Below are 5,700 nucleotides of genomic sequence, written 5' to 3' on the forward strand. Positions count from 1 at the left end.
ATGAATTGATAATGGATGAAAATATACAGTTATAATATGTTAAGATATAGAGTTAAGATAAACGAAAGAGGGTAAGGATTTGCTGATTTGATTATTTAAATGGGAATACAAAAAGGGGAGGTGTGAGGAGGCCAAGGAAATAAGCTAATGAGTTTAAAGTTACAAAAAACGGATTTGTTTTTAATTCTTTTTCATCTATTTGTATTTTGTATTTTTATTCTTCTTTTTTCTTTTTTATGTATTTTTCTATGTTCTCTTTTTTGTATCTTTTTCTTTCTATATGACTTTTTTCTATTTTGTAAACGTATGTTTTTGTAAAATCTCAATAAATATCTTTTTTTAAAAAAAAATATTAATGTTCTAAATAGTTATATGCAGAATTCATCATGCGAAAGGCTGGGCTGGATGAATCCCAAGCCGGAATTAAGATTGCCGGAAGAAACATCAACAACCTCAGATATGCAGATGACACAACCTTGATGGCAGAAAGCAAGGAGGAATTAAAGAACCTCTTAATGAGGGTGAAAGAGGAGAGTGCAAAATATGGTCTGAAGCTCAACATCATAAACACCAAGATCATGGCCACTGGTCCCATCACCTCCTGGCAAATAGAAGGGGAAGAAATGGAGGCAGTGAGAGATTCGACTTTCTTGGGCTCCATGATCACTGCAGATGGTGACAGCAGTCACAAAATTAAAAGACACCTGCTTCTTGGGAGAAAAGCGATGACAAACCCAGACAGCATCTTAAAAAGCAGAGACGTCACCTTGCCGACAAAGGTCCGTATAGTAAAAGCTATGGTTTTCCCAGTAGTGATGTATGGAAGTGAGAGCTGGACCATAAAGATGGCTGATCGCCGAAGAATGGATGCTTTTGAATTATGGTGCTGGAGGAGACTCGTGAGAGTCCCATGGACTGCAAGAAGATCAAACCTCTCCATTCTGAAGGAACTCAGCCCTGAGTGCTCACTGGAATGACAGATCCTGAAGCTGAGGCTCCAAGACTTTGGCCACCTCATGAGAAGAGAAGACTCCCTGGAAAAGACCCTGATGTTGGGAAAGATGGAGGGCACAAGGAGAAGGGGATGACAGAGGACGAGATGGTGGGACACTGTTCTCGAAGCTACCAGCATGAGTTTGACCAAACTGCGGGAGGCAGTGGAAGACAGGAGTCCCTGGCGTGCTCTGGTCCTTGGGTCACGAAGAGTCAGACACGACTAAACAACAAGCAGATGTTGGCTGGCTGTCCATCATGGATGCTTTAGCTGAGATTCTTGCAATGCAGGAGGTTGGGCTATGAAATGTACAGTGGTACCTCAGGTTAAGTACTTAATTCGTTCCGGAGATCCGTTCTTAACCTGAAACTGTTCTTAACCTGAAGCACCACTTTAGCTAATGGGGCCTCCTGCTGCTGCTGCTGCTGCACCGCTGGGAGCCCGATTTCTGTTCTCATCCTGAAGCAAAGTTCTTAACCTGAAGCACTATTTCTGGGTTAGCAGAGTGTGTAACCTGAAGCGTATGTAACCCGAGGTACCACTGTACTCCAAGTCGAATGTGAATTTCATGCTCTTTATTCAGCTCGTAGTAGCAATGAATGAAACTCCCCAAAACGTCTAGCTATATATACATTATTTACACAATGGGCCCCGCATGATTGGCTAATTCCGGGCTGCTACTGTAGGCCAATCAGGTTTCGGATTCACTTCCTCTAGGAGCCTGATTGGCTGCTCCTGCAGGCCAATCAGGTTGCTGATTCACTTCCACCTGGAGATGGATTGGGTGGCTCGTGCGGACCAATCAGACTGCTGCATTCTGGATTCTATTGATCTAGGATTCAGCTCAGTACATAACAGGCTAATAAAAATAATAAATTTTATTTATACCCCGCCCTCCCCAGCCAAGACCAGGCTCAGGGCGGCTAACACGAAATATAAAAACAATTGTTTGAAATACAGCTTAAAAAACAAGAATAAATTACAACATTAAAACATTAAAATGCAGCCTCATTTCAGTGGAAACTCAATCAAAAACTTTTTGGGGGATAAAAATGTTAAGTCTTCACCAACGTGTAAGAACAGTGACCCATTCCCGACAGAAGTAACTGGCAATAACCTTTGCTAGCTTTGCCATGTTTCTGTATCCACGGTTGTGATTAAGTGTTAAATAAACTGGACCAAACCCGCTGGTCAACCTGAACTAAGCAGCTTTTTAAAAAATGTCACTCTACCCCTTTCGTCTGCAGAGATGCAAGCAAAAGCGAAGTGGGTGCAATTCAGTAAGGAAGCAGACCTGCTCTTGCCTCCTAGGGTTCTGGCAGATTAATGCACAGACCCTGCTCTGATTGACAAGCAAGACAAGCAATGGTGTTTGACCGCCTTTGCTCCCATTGCATGCACTTGCCTTTAAACAAGAAGGGTCAGGTGTAGGATGTCTGCAAGAAAGACCATACCCTGCCTTTTATGCTCAACTTGATTATTGTTATATTATTTTTCCAGTTGGCTGCATTGATTTTCCAGCAGCAGGGAGCTCTGGGTTTGTTTGTTTTTCCTCGAGAACAAATTGGTGGCTTTCATTTGTCTGCCTTGAGAATAGCTTAGGCATGGTTTTTCCAAAACATCTATGCAATTGCAATGCGTATATTAATTCAACGAAGGCATGAATAATTAAAATAGCTCATTACCCAGCACTGAGGCTGAACCTCAAAAAAATCAAAGCAGACAAGACGTTAAAATCCGGAAAGTCAAAGCCTTTCTCCGGCCACAGTGGTTGCGGATTTCCAAAGACTCTGCAGCGCAGTGACAAAAATAAATGTGTCTCCTTCTACAGATATTTCCATACTGCACCTTCCATCCAGACTAGATCCTCAGGTCATTAGACAATAAAGCACTATTAAAAATAATAGCTAAACAGCAAAATTGAGAGCAATAGGGCAAAAATAAACAGCAGCAGGCAGAGAAAATAATAGGATGTAAGAGCAGTGAGCCATAAAGCACACATTCAGATACGTTGATTCAGGAAACGCGTTTTTGAATTAGGTCATTTTAACCAGTTTAGTGAGCCAGTGTCTCATTCACCAAATCAGGGGTAGTTAACCTTTGGCCTGTGGCCAAGCTCATCCTGCTAGTGGGGTCAAATTTGACCAACGAGGCCAATGTTTAAATGCCACGCCCCCCAGCCAATCAGCTGACGTCACTTCAATGGCAGGGGGAGTGATGTCTGTCACCTGATTGGCAGGGGGCTGAGACTGATTCTGCATGAGCTGCGCATGTCAGTTCCCCTGTGCGCAAAAGGGCTTTTAAACAGCCCCATGCTGTGCTTTGAAGTCCCGACAGGCGGGGGTTTCAAAGTGCCTTACCGCCTGACACCGCTATATAGGTGGGTCCCATTCGCCCTAATTGTCCAGCCGCCACTGTTAATGCGCTGCCACTAACATAATGGTCCAGGAGGAAAATTGGTAGGTAACTTTGTTATGTACTGAAGTTCTCACCTTGGGCCGGCAGGGGGATACTGTAGATAGTTTTCAGTCAGGTACACACATGCAAATAAGGAATTGAAAGTGACGTTCAGTGATTGGATAGTTACAGAAAGTTGTTACTGTTGCTTTGGAGTGGAGCTCTGTATAAGCAGGTTGGCTGAACCCTTCAGCCCAGTTCTGTCCTGGCCTGTGAATAAACAAGTGCTGTCTGAAGAATCGCTGTGTCGTCTGATATGTTCACCCACAAGTTAACAAACTTAGCCAGTGTGAAATACTGTGCCCATTGGGCAGCACACCCCAACGTCTCTTGAGACAGATGGATGCCACAACAATTCCCTCTGGGAGAAACTAAGCCATGTTTATTGAAGGCTTATTGCTGATGGTTTGTACAAAGGTGCTTTCAGGCAAGTGTTTTTTGTGGGATTGGTGCCCCTCATGCATACAGGTTTTTCACAGCCACCACACAATGTTCTTTGCCTCAAAAAACCCTTTTATTTCCCCACCTCCTTAAACCAGATTTACCATTTCAGTGGAAATCCAATACTGGGGGGGGGGGGGAACACCCCTGTTAGTAACAATTATTTATAGTAGAGCCTCAGTCTGAAGGCACTCTGGTCTTTTCTTAGAAATTTATAAAGGTTTTATATTTGTTTTCCACTTCAAACCCTTAACACAAAGCAGTATAAAACAGAGTAGAGATACATGAAAGGAGGCAGTGTGATGTAGTGGTTAAACTAGAGCAGGCACGCCCAAACTCGGCCTTCCAGATGTTTTGGGACTACAACTCCCATCATCCCTAACCACTGGTCCTGTTAGCTAAGGATAATAATAATAATAATAATAATAATAATAATAATAATAATAATTATTATTATTATTATTTATTTATACCCTGCCCATCTGGCTGGGTTTCCCCAGCCACTCTGGGCGGCTTCCAACAGAACACTAAAATACAATAACCTATTAAACATTAAAAGCTTCCCTAAACAGGGCTGCCTTCAGATGTCTCCTAAAAGTTTGGTAGTTATTTTTCTCTTTGACATCTGGTGGGAGGGTGTTCCACAGGGCGGGTGCCACTACCGAAAAGGCCCTCTGCCTGGTTCCCTGTAACTTGGCAACTCGCAATGAGGGAACCACCAGAAGGCCCTCGGCGCTGGACCTCAGTGTCCGGGCAGAACAATGGGGGTGGAGACACTCCTTCAGGTATGCTGGACCGAGGCTGTTTAGGACTTTAAAGGTCAGCACCAACACTTTGAATTGTGCTCAGAAATGTACTGGGAGCCAATGTAGGTCTTTCAATACTGGTGTTATATGGTTTTGGCGGCCGCTCCCAGTCACCAGTCTAGCTGCCGCATTCTGGATTAGTTGTAGTTTATGGGTCACCTTCAAAGGTAGCCCCACATAGAGCGCATTGCAGTAGTCCACGTGAGAGATAACCAGAGTATGCACCACTCTGGCGAGACAGTCTGCGGGTAGATAGGGTCTCATCCTGCGTACCAGATGGAGCTGGTAGACAACTGCCCTGGACATAGAATTGACCTGCGTCTCCATGGACAGCTGCGAGTCCAAAATGACTCCCAGGCTGCGCACCTGATCCTTCAGGGGCACAGTTATCCCATTCAGGACCTGATGGGAGTTGTAGTCCCAAAACATCTGGAGGGCCGAGTTTGGGGGTGCCTGGACTAGAGCGTTGGCTTAGGACCTGAGAGAACAGGGTTCGAATCCCCACTTGGCCATGAAGCTCACTGGGTGCAACCTCGGTCCATGTCATCTGTCTAACCTACCTCACAAGATTGTCGTTGGAGATGAAATGAGGAAGGAGGAGAAAACCGTGCGAGGAATAAATAGATAAACCATAGCAAAACTAGAGAGAAGAGCTTCTTATGTTAAGATATGGGAGGGTCACTCACAACCAAAAGCTCAGACTTTTTTAAAGTTCGGTTTAAGGTAAAGGTAAAGGTACCCCTGCCCGTACGGGCCAGTCTTGACAGACTCTAGGGTTGTGTGCTCATCTCACTCTAGAGGCCGGGAGCCAGCGCTGTCCGCAGACACTTCCGGGTCACGTGGCCAGTGTGATGAAGCTGCTCCGGCGAACTGGCACCAGAGCAGCACACGGAATGCCGTTTACCTTCCCGCTGGAGCGGTACCTATTTATCTACTTGCACTTAATTGTGCTTTCGAACTGCTAGGTGGGCAGGAGCCGGGACCGAAAGACGGGAGCTCACC

Source organism: Podarcis filfolensis, assembly GCF_964270895.1.
Source record: "Podarcis filfolensis genome assembly, chromosome: 9".
NCBI lineage: Eukaryota > Metazoa > Chordata > Lepidosauria > Squamata > Lacertidae > Podarcis > Podarcis filfolensis.